At 43.0% G+C, this 20555-nt stretch overlaps 1 protein-coding gene across 3 annotated transcripts in view; it reads right to left on the bottom strand.

The window, feature by feature from the left end:
• The window catches only part of LOC137880608 (contactin-4), a 94387-nt gene extending 81130 nt beyond the window's left edge, over nt 1-13257 (bottom strand). For 2 of the 3 annotated variants that reach the window (XM_068722046.1, XM_068722048.1), the window contains exon 1: nt 12428-12789. The gene's annotated coding sequence lies outside the window, so the exon portion shown is untranslated. Of the gene's footprint in view, nt 1-12427; nt 12790-13237 lie in introns of those variants that run through there. The other variant, XM_068722047.1, reaches the window with a different exon arrangement.
• Nucleotides 13258-20555: the final 7298 nt, after the last annotated feature.

Below are 20555 nucleotides of genomic sequence, written 5' to 3'. Positions count from 1 at the left end.
TGTATAATAGATGTATTTTTGACCACAAGTCTGAAAGAAGACATGTTAGCAAAATAGCCCCAAACCCAAAAAAATGTACCAGTGCATGAAAAAAAACAATGCTTTTGCCTGTGGTGTCTCAACTTAAGGGCTCAGTCATGAACTACTATAATATACATAATATTATAACATTCAGCGTAATGAGTACTCTTGGAAAAAACCACAGAAAGATATTATTACCATCCAGTAAAATGAGAATGAAATCATCTAGTGTGAAAAATAAAGTTTCAAGATCGGGACGAAATAAGCAGTGGTCTCTGCACAGAGACGCTGGAGGCGTGTCAGCCGATCAGAGGTGAGAGCTGTACTCATTACATATGTACAGTCACAGTGTACACAATGTATTGGCTACTACTGCAGAATGTTAACACGCCTGCTGTATTGGCAGAGCATGCTCACCAGAGACTTCCGCCGGCTAATTGTCGCTTTAGCCCTGTGCCAACGTGAATGAGGATAAAATAATGAAATAAGAGCGGCTTTTCTAGACGTTCCAAACGTTATCGGACCGAACTGATCAACTTCTGGTGATGAAACAAATCGTTTAGCGGGGGATGCGACACTCGAGACAATTCATTCACCGTTTAACAGACGAAACTGTTATAACTGTTATAACGTTAGCACACGGAGTGCTCCTTATGCTAACGATAGCTCCAGTGATCATTCTTCAGCCATGATATTCTTTTAAATAATAATACGAATAATACTAAAACAAATCTCAGATTTTACTTGACAAGGATTTTAAATGTATTACCTCAATATATTTTTGGTAATACTTCTGCAAAGTGTAGAACTGTTCAGAACTTTTCTTGCAGTTGTACTTGGGTACACCTGGACCCACTGACCAACCAACACCCTCATTAAACATGTGAAGACAAGAAACCTCTTCCAATAAGCCACAGTGTAGGTGTGGATCATTAAAATGCTGCGTTTCATCTCTCTGTTTGTATTTAACAAGGGCCTACAGTGAGATCCTGCGCTCTCGCCCCACTGCACACTGTTAAAACACGAGGCGCTCTGTAGTGTGCGACTCAAGATAGGAAGTTGTATCTCATTTTAATTAGCGCACACGGAGGTATGATCATCTTCGCTCCACGTGTTCGGAGCCTTGAACGCTTCCAGATTCTGATTTGTGATTATTTAATATTCTTCTTATGCTATAATTAGAACAATAATCATCAAACCCCAAAAAAACAGAAAGAGGAGAACGGGACAAGCAGAAGATCCCCACTCTCTCACACTCTGGTTACGCGTCTGTAATCAAGACAAGGCATTATTATTAATAAATAATAAGGCCACTGAATATGAACAAGGATTGTCAATACTGTGCAGCTGTCTGCATTATAATTGCGATTCCTGAACATGCACAGGATTCAGCAAATTAATATTTTGGTGTTGAAGTGATAAAAGCAGATTGTAAGTAACATTCACTCAATATTTATGAATTTATGCTGTTAGAACAACAACAAAAATAGCAGGGGCAGATTGCCGAATTTTTGCCACAAAAAAATATTTTTTTTCAACACACACCTGCATAAAATCATCTGAAAGGACGCCATCTGTGCTCCTCCATCCATCCATTATATTCTATAATCGATACACAAACAGCGGAGCATGACACGCCTCTCAGGGTGGAGGCTCTGTGGACTCCTCCGAGTTCCCATCGCCGAGACTGTCCACTCGCACCAAGTAATGAGATCATCCTGGGTGAAGTGATGCTGAAAATGAATCATCTCCTCCCTATCCCCTAACGGCACGGTGGGCACATTTCTGCTGGACCTTGTACTCCGAGGCCATCCATCCTCCGCCGCCGCGGCAAGGCAGTGGCTTCACTCATCACAGGCCATAGCCCAAACCTCACCGCCCCCTCAATCATTGCTCCAGCAACAGCGTCTTCTATAAGAAATATTATGACTTTATTTTTTATTTTTTATTATGACCATTATGGGTGCTCATTCACTTAAATTCAACCACAAATTGTAGCGGCCGAGGTCCAGTTATTGTTATGTTTGGCCGGCTGACGATCTATATGTGTTGATAAAAAGGCTTGTCGGCACAGTAGATACACAACAATGCCCTTGTATCTCCGGGAAGTGTTTTCTCTGAAGAGGAAAATGGCGATTTTTAGTTCAACCCAATTTCGCCTTGAGATAAAAGTACAAGAACATTCCTGTGGGTAATGAAATCGCGATGCACAATCAGTGGAAGGGGGGGGGGGGGGGGTTGAAGGATGGCCGCGGTCTTAATGCATTAGACCCCGCAGCCTGTTTTCACGCCGCCCCGGTATTAGGACAAAGCGCATTGATGAATTCCTGCTAGGAGAGGCCTTTTTTTTTTTTTTTTCTGGATGGACACAAACATAAACAATCCGGTGCAAAAAAAAAATAAGGAGGTGCAATGTGGCCGTGAAGATAAAGCTTAATCCATCACAACTCAGTAAGTGTTACAGGAAGAGACAGTTTAAAGGTTTGGAATAATCACAGACGTCGGGGGCTATTTTTCATTGTGCAAAGGCTATGAGATTTCTCGGAATTATGTCTTGAGGAGCCGGACTGGGGCTGTTGCTTGGGGAAAGTCGGGGGGGGGGGGGGGGGGGAAATTGGTGCAGGTCCCAGGGACAGGTGACATGGCGGCGCCCCTGGAGATGAAAGCCACGCTGGTACCGGTAGACGGACCCCTAACGGAGGACATAAGGGCCTTTTGACCGGCTGACCTGCTCCAGAGAGTGGGGGAGTACGCCCCGGGTCTTAAAACAAAACTTAGAGAAAGCAGAGTCCGGTATTTGTGATGGATGACTCACTCTGGTCACACAAATTCACAGGAATGAGCCTGCGGTGGCTATTTGCCATGCAAATTCCCTACATAAAAAGAGCGGGAAGAGCCGCACCACTGTCGAGGTGCCGGCTTAATGCGAGCGTAAGCAGCTCATCACACGACTGGTTCATTGCAAATCCATTTAGTGTGCAGTGCATTAATCATGCTGCAGGCTGCCAAGGTTCACCGTTTATGTTCCTCCGTAGATTACAAGAGAGGGGTGTTGGAAACTCTCTTTTAATGGCAAGGAAGCTCTCATTATGCTCCCTGCTTTCTCAGTCATGTTTGCAATGTTGCGTGCAGGCTTTGAACGCACGCTCCCAGAAGTCGGATGCGTACAGAAGCTGACTGATGCATTCGTGCACAGAATCCGCAGAGAAATCTTTTAGATTCAGCCTCCTCTGGAAGCTAAGCATCGCACTCACAGAAGTTTAAAAAGATGTATTACTGGGCCCATTTGTGGAAATAGCTCGCAGTACAGTAGATGTAGATGTCGTTAAGAGATTCTCGATCCCCCCCCCCCCCCCCCCCATCAAACTCTCCGCGGCTCTCTCTCTAAATTACAGACTTCTTGCCGAGTGGGGTTCTGACATTAAATTCGGCGCTGAGGTGATGTTACCACATCACAGAATGAGATTGCATTACTGTAAGATTATGTGGGTTAACCCAGATGCAAAAATAGCACACAAATGCACCCGCCCCAAAGCACCCCACACATGCATACAGCTACCTGGGTGTACACTTATTGGATTAATAGTTTTCCATTACCAGCCATGCACCGGGGAAACCAGCTGATTGTCAAAAGCTATCACGATCACTTAGCGAAGGTGTCACACTTGATCAGAACCAACCCCCCCCGTCCTTCGGAGCTGAGGCAAGAATACATGTATATTAAAAATAGCTGGGGCATCAGAGCATCAAGGAGCATGTGCAATTCATAAAACATCACACGCGCTCACATTGTTCGTCAACATCTGATAGGACTTAAGACAGGGTTTGATGGATGGAAGTGCCAGAGGGAAAGTAATTTCCACTAACTTCTTCTATCTGCTGTGAATATGAAGAGAGGAGCGATGGGAAGGCGGACAGGATTCTGCACAGCTGGTAGAGGAAATGTTTGTACTGTCGTAAATACAAACCAACAAGGGCACGAATTGTAGAGGAGAAAAAGTGGAAGAAATGCATTTAACAATGGTGGTCATACTAGTGATGCATTTCATTTACCCCGGAAATATAAATTTGGAGCTGAGAATGATGTCGCACCTGAGTTGACTGCGCTCTAGTACATTAAATCTGAAAAGTTAATGGTGTTTGCTTGATCCAGGTTAGCAAATATTTGTAATTCCAGTTGACAACACATTACGGCTTCATTTTGCGTAAACAAACACTGTAGCAACATGTTCGCCGATGAGTTATTTAATGGGAAATAAGTTAGAGACAAGTGCTAATAAATGGCAGTTTACTACAGCTTTTTTCCTGTTGATGCGCAGAGCAGCCATCTTGGATTTTGAGGTAAGGTTTGGTGGGGTTCGTCCGACTTTCCAAATCGTAAGTTCTGAATTCAGCAAATCCTTGCTTCCCAGTTCAAATGGAATGCAGCATAACATACTAGCGAACTCTACTCTTAAAGGGGCAGTGTGTAGGATTTAGTGCCATCTAGTGGTGTGGTTGCAGATTGCAACCAACTGAATACCCCTCCGCTCACTCCTTCTTTTCCAGTAATGTGAGTGCAAAACCGCGATAACGCCATTCACCTCGCTAAGAGGCCATCCTTACCATGATAACAATACTGTCGGAGCAACGGAAGTCAGACAGTGATAAATTAATAGCAGGGAACTAACAATTATTTTTCACCGAAAAGCAGCAAATCCTCACATTTGGGAGGCTGCAATTGATTTTTTAACCGTAATCAAAGACTCAAACAATTAACTGATTAACAAATACGTTGTTGATTAATATTCTAATGATCAACTATATAATTAATTGTTGGAGAACTACGGCGGACTTCGGCTAACGTACAGAAACGCAAAAGCCAGTGTTTGGTTTGTCCGCTCTGGGCTACTGTAGAAACTGTAGATGGATTCTAAGCTAACAAAAACACAACAATTCTTAGTTGCAGGTGATCATACGCTAATGAAAACACAGTAATTTAACATTATATTATAAAGTTGAAGGTCACCTGGCTTCGGCTTTTCACCTACCTCCGTCTGAAATAAATCACCTATTGTTCCAGACATTACCACGAATTTCAACATTTCATTTGTGAATGCTGGACGCCGGTAGTCATTCTTTTCATGTGACGATTGTGTCATTCACAGCTGCTGCTGTGAAGTCAAATGCCTCCTCGAAATGTACTGTATAGCTTGAATCACATTCTGCATAGGTGACTAATAGCTGTAGATATTGGCAGGAAAAAAAAAAAAAAAGGATGTGAAGGGTCGGGATGAAATTTCCATTACAGACTCAAGTATCCTATTCCAGACAGTAAATTCCATACATTGCTCTAAAGGCACAAAGCTGCTCCAAGGCTGCACGTCATCCTCCACTAAGTCCAGTATGTCCTCAGTTGGAATAAACGAACACGTTATGAAAGTCCGGGTTTTATCTCACACCAACTGTCAGTCTTATTTTAGCTTCCAAAAATCCACACATCACTCAACTTATAAAACGTGCTTTTGGAAAGACTTGGGAGGACATGAATTATTCCCCGCCAAAACACATTTTCTCATGGGGGGGGGGGGGGGGGTTCCATTCTAATGATGCGCTGATACTCCACCTGTTATGAATACCATATATTTAAGAGTTGGCGAAGGCTCCGTGTGACAGGTTCATATTACAGGCTTTCTTTCTATCAGCGCTGTGCAGGTGTTGCTCGACTTGAAGCGGAGTCCGCTTTTGAAAAAGAAAAAAAAAAAAACGCGCACCGGCACTAATGTGCTCGTGACGCCGGGGCGACAGAGGATTTGTTAAGAGGGAGCTAAGCTCGCCTCCCGTCTTCTTTCTGAGGGTTTATCGTCAGTCATCTCTCTCTCTCTCACGCCTCGGAGTTTGACTGAAAAGCCTGTTTGTAAATTTTCAAGCTTTCACTGTGGCTTGTGCCGATAGCGGGTATCTGTTGCTTTATTTAGGCTGCGGATAAAACTTCTTTCCCTCATGCAATTTTGTGAGCTGCTGCTTTCAATATTGGTTTTGGTAATCCTGTGTTGGACTGCAGCTATAGACTTAGACATTGTTATTCAAAATCTTGGAATATTGGCACTGGTGCTGAGGTGAAAGAGTATCTAAACAAACACATACTGTTACAATCTGGATGTCACCTACGTAAGTAAGCGAGGCCATCAGCGAGAAGAGTGGCTATTTCTATGTAGTTATTCTTGATGCTTGTCATCGGTGCCACGAGTCCCGATTCCGGAGAAATCAAATCAAATCATACAGGTTCTTCTGCTCAGACTCCAACTCCTCCGACAGCGACCTGCCCACCGTGGACAGGCCCAACACCGGCTTCGCTGCGGGGTGACCGGGGCTAAGTGGAGAGCAGGGCCGCCTTTCAATCAGAGGGTCGGTGGTTCGATCCCCGGCTCCTGCTCAACTAGTCTCATGTCAATGTGTCCTTGAGCAAGACACTTAACCCCAAAAATTGCTCCCGTAGCTGCGTCTACAGTGTGTAGATAGATACTGAATTGTAAGTCGCTTTGGATAAAAGCGTCTGCTAAATGACCGTATTGTAATGTAATGCGTTCAACCTGCAGGTGGAGGTTTCCGGCGGGAGGTAGAGAGCTCCGCTCCCGGCAGCGTCTCTTCTTCCGGCCAAGAGCAGAGCTTTTGCCTGGCCGAGGCCCAGGCCGTATTGCTGGAGGGAAGGGAGGCAGGGGAGAGCCAGAACCAGGACTGACTTTCTGACCCCGCTTCAGTAAAGTGAGAGGTGTTCTAAAGAGACCCTGGTGCTTGAAAACACTACCGCTTTTGTCAGCAGGGACTGTCGAAATCAACACAAAATGAAATCTCCTCGTGGCAGCTTTAATAAAAAATTCTCTCGTCAGATGATATATTTCTTGGGATATATCTGACATAAAAAGAATCTGCTGCTTTCCAAAAAACAAAGATGTCGCATGGCTAAGAAGATTAGTCTTGAATCACGGGCGACCACTGGGTGAAGGTGGCCGTCTTGCGTAACAGATAAACAATTGAAGTTGAATTGTGCCAAATCCCGTTACCGTTACCGACGGGTTCACAGCCGTGTTCATATGTATAATTGATAGTCAAAACCATTGTTGTGGAAAACGACTACAGGACCTGGAATTATTTATGAAACTGTACATCTGTTTACCGATATGATGTATAGAAAGCACTTTTCTGTTGTCGGAATATTTTTAGCACACGGGAGGGCAAAAAAAAAAAAAAAAAGATGAAAGTAGCTCCCAGTTCAGTGTGGTACAGTACATGGTAATTCCATTCGCCATCCTTCAAAGCAGTTGAAAGTGAGGGCTCTGATTTATTCATAAGCAGCGCTTCTTCTGCCAGAGAGCATTAGACAAAGGCAGATCACACAAAGGTAACAGTTCTGCTGAGAAAAGCAAATTACAAATCAAACCCAAGTACAGCTAACATGTTGCACTCGCACAGGATACACTACCCGCTCCACTCGACAGCTGACAAAGTACAACTTTTGGCATGTGTTCCATGCCAAAAACCTTAAGGCGGCTGTTGGTCAGGTTCTTCCATTCATTCCAATGCTGTGCTGTGAAATGCTCCTCTCTGGCTCTCGCAGCTTCCGTGTCAGAAATAACTCAACACGACTCCGGCTGCACAGCCTCCATCACGCTTCCGTCGGTGTCTGTCAGAGAGTGAAGGTCACCGCTCTGTCCTGCTTACCTGGCCTCTCCTGCAGCCCGACCACATGTCCTCACACTGCACCCCCCCCCCCCCCCCACGGACTACCGTGGCATGAGATCAGAAAACATCGCATTTGTCTCATGGTGATAAATCCCCCCCAACTGCAATATTGGCCCAGGCTAATATTGAGTAGTCGCAATAATTTAGTGTTTTTGCAGGATTAAATTCCTGCCAGGCTATAAAAGCCTCTGAAACAATATTTGGATCATTATGGGTCAGAAAAAAAATCTCTCTACTGAATAACAAACGTGAATAACGTGTTTAAGGTTCAGCAGCTCTTGGAGGCATCAAATAAAAGGGTTTATACTATTCATTTTTTGTTGTTGTTTTTTTTGTGGTTGAATACGTTGTTTGAGAGAGTTAAGGTCAGATAGTGACTTGAACTGAAATGATTACTTGATTCATCTGTAAATATTTTGATAAGGAATTAATCCTTGAGCCATTCTTCCAGCAGAAATGCCAAATGTTTTCCAGGTTAGGCTTCTTAAATATGAACATCTTGTTGCTTTCTTTTCTGTAAAATAGCAATACGGTGCAGCCGTAGCCCTTCATCACAGACTCAGGCTGTTCATATTCACTGTTCATACTCATACACTACCTACAAAAAGCAATGCACCGTTACAATCTCTTCCTAAACCTAACCATGTAGGAATGCTGCCTAAAACAAGTTCTGCAATTCGTTGGAAAACGCACAAAAAAATGAGAAATAACTTTTCGTAAGATATCACAGGAACCGTATTGAACTTACAATGCTAGTTATCAGATATTAGCTTATGATATACGGGGATAATGTGACAAAACTTCAAGACATCAGAAGACAACTCGGTCAATTAAGAACGGTAGGAATCTCCAAAGGTCGACAAATGGCAGAAGAGCTATTCATCACTTGTATACGTCATTGTTGATCAAATGCGAGCGACAGATGAAAGTTCAAAACAATTTCCAAGGATCTATTTATTTTTTTCTGTGTTCGGCTGGCGACACTTTAGTAAAGTGCACGGTGATTGCCGTCAGCCGATCAATAATAACAATAATCGCACTTCCTCTCTGGATTCGTCTTAAACTGACAGCAATCAAATTAAATGACAACATCAAATAATGTATGCCGTCTCTGGTGTGCATTCCTTCATTAAGCAACTCGAGCCTCTGTGACCTAAAGGTCATTTTTTATCAGGAAAAATTACTTTTAATCTCAAGCCTGCGGGGCCTCTTAGGTGTGATCTGGTCACGTTTGATTGATATCTCTCCTTCCGGTCCTTCCTCCCGGCTACAGTATGATTACGCTGACAAACAACTGGATCGAAGAGACGCAATAAAGCTGGAGATTTAGGTTTTTAAAATTCTTACAAATTAGTTCTCTCACAGGGCAAAATATTCTATCGATTTCAAGATAGAACTTAATTAAAGTTACTGTGAGGAACTTTTAACTGGTTATGAAAACAATCTAATCCCAATTTAATACTGACGTAAGCTAGACCATCAGCAAGATGATTGGCTATTTTTAGTTGTTCTTAATAATGCTTGTCATCGGTGCCACCGGGTCAGATTGCGCGCAAAATTAGATGAAATCATCCGAAACTCCTTCAGCTCCAGCGGGGCCTCCGATAGCGACCAGCCCACCGCAGACAGACCCTCGACCCGCAAGTCGCAGCTCCGGCGGGAGGTGGAGCGCTCCGCTCCAGGAGCAGAGCCTGGCCTCGCTGCTCCGTCGCTCTCCACTAGGAGCCACCGCCGAACACCATACTGCTGGAGGTCCAGGCCGTAATGCTGGGCCCTCGGGAGAACCCAGAACCAGGACTGAGCTGGGCAGACTGTCGGACCCTGCTGCAGTAAAATGAGAGGTTTTCTAAAAGGGACTCTGGTGCTCAGAAACACAACTGTGTTTGTCCACAGGGACCGCCACAATCAACACAAAATGAAAGTTCCTAGTAGTAGCTTTAATAAAAAAAAGCCTTTAGGCCAAAACACAGCCATCAGTTTTTCACATAGACTGTATATAAGAAGTGGATGTAGTCATTGTGACGTCACCCATTGGTTTGTGGACCAATTAGTTTTGAGGCCTCAAGTTTTGCGATTTCGTTTTTTTGTTGTTATGGTAACAGAAGTTACCGTATTTGAAATGCGGAGGAGTGACGTAGTGACGCCGTATACGGCTCTGGTAGCAGCAGTGACTTGTCAATCACAGTAAGCCCCGCCCTAAACCATACTCTTCTTTAAGGTCTATTTTACTCTAAAATGGACCATAATGTACAAAATGAACTTCATGCTGTATTGAAGAAGACTGTAAACTAGAGATTGAGACCATAAACTCATGTTTACAATGTTTACTGAGGGAATAAATCAAGAGAGAAGTAGAGTCATTTTAGACTAGACTTCTATACAATCAGACTTATTTTTGCAACCGGAGGAGTCGCCCCCTGATGGTCATGAGAGAGAATGCACGTTTTAAGACACTTCAACCAGAGGTTGCCGCCTGGTTTTACAGTAAAACTGAGATAAAATGCAACATAACCACGTCACTGTATCTACTGGCTGCCCGTCTGGCTGGCGGCCAAAGAGGAAGTATTTCACTTGGAGAGCAGAAGCGACTGACAGATCTCGGAGCTGCAAAGCAGCATTTATTAACACATCCGCTGGCTCTATAGATATAGATATATATATATATATACAGCGGCTGCCTCTGCTTGCATCCACCCGCGGCTATTAAGACAAGCCAAATCCCAGGCATGAGAGGAGCTGGCTGAAGCAGCACTCCGGTATCACGCAACCTGACCCCGCTAGACAACAGTCGGCTCTGGGTGTTAAACCGCCTCCATCCGCTCCATACATCACTGTTATCTCTATCACTCGTGTGAAGATTAGCCTTCAACCCCGCGCTACCTACTTGCTCAGACTGTTGCTGTCGAGCAAAAACCCGGCGACCCCGGAGCAGAATGAGGTGATAACCTCCAAAAAAAAAGAAAAAAAGAAACGCACACACACAAAATAACAAGGTTTATATTCTGAAATGGACAGGATGCACTGAATGGAATGGAAAGTCAGGGAGTTTCTGAGTAAAAACCACATCATCAAAGCATTTCAAATGTGTCTTTTTCACACAGTTCACCGTTGCGTTCACCTCTGTTGAATGAACGGGCGGATTAACTCGAGTCCTCGTCGAACTCGAGTTCCCCCAGAAAAAAAAAAAGAAGAAGAAGAAGAAGCCGCCCTGAAGCACACCTGGAAGACACATAACTTAGGTGCTCATTTTGCAAACAGCGAGGAGCAGATTGAACTTTATGTTGGTTACTCAGCTGTATTTTATGCAGACGGCGCTGCACTCCTGGTGGAGCAAGAACGAAACGATACTCTTGTGAATTGTTTATGCACTGGCACTGTCTCGCTGTTTCTTTTTTGTCTTTACACGGAAAGGGAGCCTCGGTGGCCGAAAAAGGGCCGGCCTCGCCTCCGACGTTATGTTCCGATGAGGATGTTGAAGGGGGCCGTATGTATTCTCTCGATGCCCCCCCCCCCCCCTCGGTGAGTAATAGATGGGCCTACATGGACGTGGCAGGTTTATTAAGTCAGAGCTCGGAAATTAAGCCGGCCTCAAAGTGGAATATTAATCATCATTTCACAGGACTAAGTGACAGAGCAGAGTGATCATTGAACACAATGTTAGGGGTTGGTGGGGAATAGGGGAGGTTTGCACTTCACAAAACAACAGGCTGCTGGAATATTTATTGTGCTGTAGTGCCTTACTGGTTGCTGGGTGGGTGAGTGAGTGAGTGTGTGTGTGTGGGAGTCAAATTGGTCTTTTAATGATCCCTTTGTATGAGAAAACCATAATCCAACTAACAGGAATGGCTCAAGACGTCTGCAGAAGGAGGTGAGGCAGTGACTAAGCACTTGAAATGTGAGATAAACATCTGAAACTGCGAGCACATCCAGGACACACACACACACACACACACACACACACACACACACACACACACACACACACACACACACACACAGGCACTAAGAAACACTGTAGGTGGGCGATTCTTCTCAGGATAAGCTTTTAAATAATTAGCTATCACGGTCTTAATCACCCACTCGTTTTAATTCATATGTAGGATACTTAATAGCAATGATGAAAAAAAAAACCATACATCTCATAATAATGCACGAGAAGGCTGCCAGAGTGAGAGAAAAAAAAACACATTTCGTGAGGTGTCTCGCGCGCGTCCACCTGATCAATTAAAAACGGCGATGGCACGAGGAGAAGACAATGCGCACTTCTACCTCTACATATGCGCACACCTCATGTGCGTCTAACAAACTGACTTATTCTTGCGTTAAAGCGAACCCGTCTCCTCAACGACGGGCGAACCACATGCCCTCGTGCAACTGTGCGCAGCGGCGTGGCGGAATGCGCAAAAGGATCACGATGTTTTGCCTCTCCGGTAACGGAATGCGCTGCTGGCTGCGGAGTCTTTTAACTTTCTTGTTATAAAATGCTTAAAAAATGGGGGACGCGTGGAAGTGCAACGCGCATCAGAAGGGGACCATCTCGACCCTGTAAGGTTAACGCGCACACCGGTGCAAAAACATGGCGAGGCGAGTGAATTACAGCGCGCGGGAAGGCAGATCCACGCCGAACTGTAGAAAGATCGCACACTATTGCACATAACACAATAACTTTGACGGATGCCCTTACCTGCGCCAGGAGAAGGAGACACGACGGTGAAGCAGCAGGAGGAGAGAGGAGGTCGGGCGGAGAGCCGAGCAGCGCAGCCTGCAGTGAGGATGAAAGGACTGCTCACAACTCCAAAGTGCGTCTGTCTGATGATTTTTTTTTTCTTTTTTCCACGCCAATAAAGCACAGCGAGGTTCAGACCAGCCCCCTTTTATATCAAACTATGTCCAACTGTTTCCTCCTCATCACCATGGCATCCGAGCTGAGAATCCCTGCACCGTGCATGCTTTAGCCTGTGTGCTTTATGGAGGCAATGTTCTGCATTATGGAATCATTTTGCATTAGCTAAACGTGAATACACAGCATAATGTGCATCATATACATTCAGCATGCCGGTCTGACAGGTGCTGCCGTTCATTAGGTTTGACTCAAGTTCTCATATGGTTTTTAGTTTTTTCATTTAATCCCTAACATGCATATGTTTTTTGGAACAACCACTCTTCTATGAATGATGAAAAAGTACCCATTAGAATGTGTGGTTAACTGTTTCTCATAATAATAATTATTTAAAGGATACATATCACGCTCATGTTTCGGGTTCATACTTGTATTTGTGGTTTCTACTAGAACATGTTGACCTGCTTCAATGTTAAATAACGATATTATTTTTCTCATAGTGTCCGTCTGAACATACCTTTTATTCAGTCGTTGTCTGAAACGCAATGTTTTGCCGCCTGTCTCTTTAAAGCAGCTGTGTTTACCATTCAGAGCATTAATACAGCAGCAAAAAAAACTATTTGCCATATAAAGATATAGCGGGGTAATGCCTACCTGATCCGAGTACGAAGTCGCTCTCCCTTTGTGTGTGTTGTTATCCGAGCTTCTCAGTGCTTTGTTGACATGTAGCCGGGCCGGCTGCGCGTGCTTTTAGTGCATGTTAGTGCATGTGAGGATGTCTAGCTCACGGCTTTCAATGCAGCTGATAACGGTGTCCTGACCGATAACATTTTTGAGGAATACCTAGGATATGAAAATCATGAAATATTTTTTTCACAAAAAATATTGCACATTCAATCATCGGTTAACAAATATTCCAATCCCGCTTTCAATTTATTCAAATAAATCATAACAAGCTAAACTCACGATAAGACCTTGAAGACCGGATGCTTAATGTGAATGCTAAAAAAAAAGAATGTTTTGGACAGCATTCTGATTTGATTCATTAATACACGCTGACGAAGAGGCGTCTTGCCAATTTAAACAATAAATCAAACATCTGAGTCTGAAAGTCCTTCTACTCTGGACCTCAAACCAAAATCAGGGTGCTGCACCTCATCCACTGGTGTCACCACTTACGCCCCCCCCCCCCCCGTCCTCTGCTGAAACTTGATTCATTTGTTTGTCTCCCTTGTTTAACTCAAGGTAATGACTCAAAGCATCACTGATTTTATAATTGAGTTCTGGGCGAGCAAAAGTGTTTTTTGACAAAAAAAAAACAACACACAGACACAAAAGATTAAAAGTACTCGAGATGAATAAAATCACACGAGAACAAAAAGAGAAGAGGAAGCCTTGAAACCCTGTTATCATTAAAAAAGCACCAGTTATGAATGATAAACAAATGATGCGATTAGGCTCTTACTGTGAGAGATTACAAGAGATCGGAATTACACAATGGAACAATTCTTGGTTTGGTAAATTTCATGTTCAGGATAAAGGTTAACCCAGAATATCTTTTTGTCCATAGTAACACCATTTGCTCAATGGAAATGTAGCAGCCCTCTTGAAAATCCACACTTCACCGTGCTCTGGTCAAATTCTATTATACAGCACCCGCATGGAAATACTGATAAAAACCTGAGATGCGACATGGTTTTTTGGCAGGGGGCTTTTTTTTCTCTCCTTGTCCAGACAATAGAGAGCAGGCATTTGGTTTCTAGCCTCATTCTGAAGATCTTAAAGCAGCACAGAGAGAGAAAAAAAAGTCATTATCTTTACAGATGATAACTCCAGGGGCCATTCATGTAAGGACAAATCCCAGAGGAAGGTACTCCTGCAGTAGGCACATCATTATCAATAGAGTCAACTCCCTTGTGAAATTCCACCCCCCCCAAATAGAAAGGAAGCGAAGAGGGTAGATTTCAGTTTCATGATCTGTGGAGAATGTGCTCGGGATCCAGGAATACAAACTACACCAAGGGCAAATATGCAGTTATCAGAAGCGTCTACATAATTAAAGTATTCATTTCATGTAATTACTGCCTAATCCAATGGGACACCAAGTGTTACATTATGAACTTCCTGATATTGAACAACCTGGGTAAGTGTTGCAGAGCACAGTAATATTAGATGGGTTCAATCATTCTGGTGAGAAATAGTGAGGGGCACTAAGCAGACTAAGCAGTTCTTTTCAGTGTTTCTAACCACGAGATCACGTTCCGTTAAAAAGGTGCGTTCACTGAACTTGAACCTGATTAACTACTGAACTAAGAATGGAGAATTCAGTTGGATAAAGATACCGTTTGCAAATAAAAGCTGGCTGCAACCAAGAGTCTGGTTTTTAGACGCGTCTAATTATACTGAAATGAAAACAAGAAATAACAATCGATGAGAAAATATAGACTACTATTGTAGTGCACAAAAGAGATAGGACAAGGTATAATACATCCAGAAGATTTGCTCCTTTCACACTAGTGACCTTTTTTGTATCATTGCTGTCTCCCCTTGTTTCCAGTCTTTGTGCTAATCTAAGCTAAGTGGCTGCTGTTCCTTGAGCGGTTTAAGGGATTTGCTGAGACAACACAAAGCACTTCAATTTAGGGAAAGATCACGTCGGTTACATGTTGAAGGAATCAACGCTGAATCAAGACGTTGTTTGTCTTTCTGGTCAACAGCGTCCGAGTCTTCCACTCTGTATGTAGCACTTAATGAACCAAGGAACATCATCTGCATAGAAGTTTACGCCAAAATGTACCAGGCAAAACCATTTAGCAGCAAATCAACTTTATTGGACTGATTAACATATAAAATTGCACCATGGTTGTCACGGAGGACTGAGTCATTTTCAGACATCTCATTGTCGTTATTAGTTTAAAATGGAGCAAAGAAGAGTTTAAAGAAATGCTCCTTCTTTTTTGGCACCGTCCTAAACTGTTGTCGAATAATTGCCGTGAGCGAAAACACTCGAAACGCTCCAGTGTCACCTGCTCTGCACTTCAAAGTTTTGTAATACTACCAACACACTTTAAGAATACTAGTGTCTATGTGTGTGTGTGTGCTGTTCGAGCTGTTTACCTGTGTGTAAGACACAACGTCAGCATTTCTTTAAGCAGTGTCAGACACTTTACAACAAAGACCAAGCTTAGCGTTGAATCGGCTGCTGTTGTGACGCAAAGCACGGTTTAGTGCTGAATTTCAACCAAATCTCATCGACTGACTGCGAGGAGAAAATGAGACAGCTGCCTTTTGATGATCCCATTGTCATTTGCATAATTATTCATTCAACAAGGGTTCAATTGAAAACATGAAGGGCAAAGTCTTGTGCTATCCACCACTTTAATGTTGGAGCCACAATACGAGCTTGCATTCTTTTATTTTCCTCACCGCTCCATTGCAGAGACGCATAATGCGACACATTCTTTATTTCATTGTTGTGTGTTGAAAACAGAATATCTAAAAAGTGCTTACTCACCCATCACCCTAACTGTGTACTGCACTGCACATTCATAATTATAATGTATGGTATTTTAATAACCAATGCAATATGAGAGTCCTGCTGCTTTGTGTCTCTCCCTGAACATCTGTTGTACTTTGTGATATCAACTGGGTGAGATTTTCTCATTTATTGCACACTTTAAAAATCCAAAATAAATCACAGGATTGTTATCACAGGAAACTGTCAAGCAAGTATCGTTAATGATTTATTGCATCCATTTTCTTTATCTATTTTTAGAGAAATACGTAAAGGAAGACAAGCATATTCATACAGCGCATTTCATACACAAAAGCAATTCAAAGTGCTCTAATAAAGCAAAACATACACAATTGATAAAAAGGAAGAATACATAAGATTATCAAGAAAAATAAAAAGAACATCAACTATTTGAGGGTTGGCATGTTTTTTTGTTTTACCACATGACCTTCACCCAGGAGACCGCTGTTCGAGCCCCGAGTGAAACCAAAAGTCAACCATCTACTAATTTACATCGACTATAACTCATGAACATAACTACGTCACAAACATGCTTATTTTACCCCAAACCATCTCTTCCTTTCTTTTCTTAACACTGCCACTGTGCAACCCTGTAAATATGTTCCCACACAGCGAAAAAGCATTCTCAATTACATGTGAGGAAAACGTATTTTCTCCCTTATTACGGTTGCAGTTTTAACCATGTGGTTTAAAATGGCTACAAAATACTTGGTAAGATTTATTGTAACATCATGATCTGGCTTAAAATAAGTATGTTTTTTACATGATATAATTTACAGACAAATTAATTAAAACACAAACTTTAAATATTGTAAATTTAAACCGCAGTTTCGTTGTATGGGAACCTTATTTTTAGACCTGGTTTGTATGTGACGAGTTGGCAATGACAACGGACATAAAGGCTGTTGCCGGTATGTAATTAGGCTACTTGTTAAACCCCAATAGTTCGTTTTTTATTCTTACATGTAGAATACAGGAGATGCAATGTGTGAGTAAGGCTGTTGGACTTGTTAGAAGGAACCTTTTAAACGCGGCTGTGCTGAAAGTAATTTAACAATGTAACGATTTACTTCCGCTGTTATGTAATAACAACAATAATGCAATTTCTTAGTGGGTAATTGATTTCAATTCCTAAGGAACTTGCACAACACTGTATTGAAATACAGTAACAGTTTCCATATTTCCACTCAAAGTTTCTTGGACACCATTAGGTTGCAGTAAAATCAGCCGTCTTCCTCATATAGAGACGGTACGATTCTTTCTGTGACCATTCCGGATTCTGCAAACCCTGGTATATGATTTTTGTGTGACATATCCAGAGTCCTGCGTGCCGCACACTGTGGCTGTTCGTAATGATTCATAGCATGTCCTCCCACTCGCTGTGAGTAACATTTCAGAGGAAATAGACAAATCAGAGATGCTTTTTATATCCAGACCTTTCAATCGGGATCTGACCTGTCTGTAATAAGTGACACCCAAGCCCGGCCGTGTAATTTATGTGCTGCCTCAACAAATTGCTTCACATGGGACCAGAGGAGAGCCTTTCCTTTTCTGGCAGACAAAACCCACAGACAGCGCCTTCCTATACTTCAAGCTGTTCCCAGCCTTTACCCCCCCCCCCCCCCTTATATCCTCAAAAGTTAAAGATGATCGCATGAATGCTTTTCCTATAAACAGCTGTGCAACTGAAAAGGAACATAATGACTGTGATTGTATAAAACCCCACCACCATTTGTCATATTATTATAGCTGTTGCAGCTTTAATCAGAAAACCACACGGTAATGTGTCTGTGGTGGCTTCCTCTATTGCCTAAAGTCACACTTCTGTCTTATTACATCTCTGAAATTTTATTTGCTTGCTGAGGCAACACAGGTTTCTCCCTCTAATTGTCTCTTCAGGGAGCGGGCTCTTCATGTGTGAAGGAAGGGGAGCGAACATGGGCTTTTGGCCCATTTTTATTTGGCCGCAGACAACGCAAGGGTGACTAACAGTAGGAGCAGGAGTTTGAAACCAATTTTGAAATCAGGTAGCACTCTCCGCAGATGTCGTAGTCTCCGATCTCAAAGATGCACACACTGTACGAGATACGAGCAGAAAATAACGGCTCACGACAGGATATTGTCAAGGTTATCGTGGCAGATGGAGCAACGCACCACACCGCGTGATTTCTCTCACGTGACTTTCATGAGAAAGCAGATGTGAGCATAACGGACACGCGTAACTGATGTGGCGCTACAATTTAAAGAAAATACAAAACCAGAAGGCGAAACAGCGGCAATTTGTTTTCAACACTGAAATGGTTGGGGAGATGTGGTCAACGCCTCTTTTTCTCTAACCTTCTGAGATTTTAACTGTCAGTTTTAACAATGCTATGATAGCTAACGTTAGCTTCAGGGGCTCCGGCTTTCCTCTCTCATTGGCTAGTATGGCCGAGCTTGGAAGGTAGCGACGTTAGCATCCAGATTTTAACTAATAAATATCAACCTTGCTGAGTCATCAACCAGTTTGGGAGGTTTAAGACTGTATCTGATAATCTGGGCTGAACATCGGTACTGACCAATACCCCAGCCGATGAAACGGGGGTAAATCGGCCCAAAAGTCTTCTAGTCAGAGCCAGGCCTAAGTTAAACTCTAAGCATAATTGGAGAATTTTGTTTTTTTAAATGCAACCCTGCCGATACTGACACATTGTTACATTTTGTTCAGAAGGTAATGTTGAAGTCAAGCCTGATGTTTCCTTGCACAGATAAGAATGACCCCAGTCACCTCTCCACAGTGAGACATACAGCTTATTAATTAAACACTGATATCGGATCGGCGGTCGGTATCCGCCGATAAGCCCAGGATCAGTGCAGCCTTGTAAAAAAACTGTGACGGATAGTAAAAGTAGTACAGGCGTAAATAATTCACCTTCGGTTCGGCCAGATGGAGGAATAGCTTATGTTTTCATTATACTGCCATCCATATTGTATAGAAAGAGCTCAGGAGACTTAATTCTAGTACAAACTGTAGTTGCGAGGAGCAGAATCCGGACACATTGCTAATTATTGTGACAATCAAGTGGAAATACATTTGCTTTTACCGTCTAGTGCTACATACATTATACGCCACATGCACACCGCACATTTTTATTCACTGGTTTTATGAGAACCAAGCCGGTGGAAGCACCGTCCAGTGGGACACAGTATGCACTCCCTACCTTTTTGTAGCAGTGTGCAGTGTGTGCCGTTCCAGATTGAGAGGTGATGGACGGCGCATCATTTTTTCATGAAAAGCTAACCGTGTGCCTTGTGTCTGTGCCATCTTGTCTGACATGCCACCCCCAGAGTACCAGCGAGGTGTCTCCGGGCAGGAGAGAGAAAGTGTTCCTCGTGGAGCGCACAGCAACGGATCCTCAGACTCATCTCCTGTCCTGCGTCTACATTAAACACAACAGCTGATGAGGCTCTGAGACAATCCGCCTGAAGGGAAACAATTAGTAACAACTGGGGGGGGGGGAATTGCATGTAACCTTGAATTGACAGCATGTGATTTTCTCTAAACGTGCAATAATAGTTATGCTGATTTTTTTTGGATTTTAAATTTTACCAAGTGGGCTGTTTCTTGCCAGCAGTATCAATTGTCCTTTTTGGTTTGCATCCGAAGGTGTCCTCGGCAATCACTCCTGAGAACTGTTGAGTGGACTTTTAAGCCCGTAACAGATTTATTTCTATGTAAATTTTCTTTGCAATGATCACAATCATAATAACGTTAGCTGGAAGAGTATTCGGAGAGCGCAGACATCCTCAAAGGGACGTTTCGTAAGTGAAAAAGAACGCTTGAATCCGCCCTGTGATTCAGATCCGCTCCAGAATTCATTGAGTTCTTCCATGGCCCATGCCACGCCCTTCCACCAAGTTTCACGACAATATGGCCGGTAGTTTTTCCGTACTGCTGACAAACAGACATGCAAACAAACCAAACCGAAAACATAACCTCCTTGAGGTAAGAAGGCTTAGCCATATTGGGGAAAAAGTTGGTTTTCATAATAGAACCAAAGGTCACACTTTTAAGCACAGTCTAAACCGTTCCAATAAGCGCTATAGACTAATCCATAGAAGTAGGCGGTGAAAAACCTGCCGTAATCCTCAAAACAGCATTGAAAGAACAGCTGCCACTGCTAATGTTAAGCAGGTGCAATGTTTACTATATTCACATCTTTGTTTGTATTGCTTTTACAGCTTTGTATTAAATGAGTCCCTGTGGCACCTACCCTGTTGAGTGCAGTAAAATGTGATAATATTAATAATATGTATTCTCCTGAAGCTATTCTCATAACCAATTATAGACAGGTGTTAAACAGAATAGCATCTACTCAATCATAGGCTATGTTAACCTCTCAAAAGGGGCAATTACTGACTGTCAACATATATCCAAACAAGTATGGAGAAACTGTG

Source organism: Cebidichthys violaceus, unplaced genomic scaffold, assembly GCF_023349555.1.
Source record: "Cebidichthys violaceus isolate CVI_PGR_0920_01 unplaced genomic scaffold, fCebVio1.0.p SCAF_29, whole genome shotgun sequence".
NCBI lineage: Eukaryota > Metazoa > Chordata > Actinopteri > Perciformes > Stichaeidae > Cebidichthys > Cebidichthys violaceus.
Note: the sequence above shows the minus strand (reverse complement) of the source record. Positions and strands in the feature narration are given on the sequence as shown.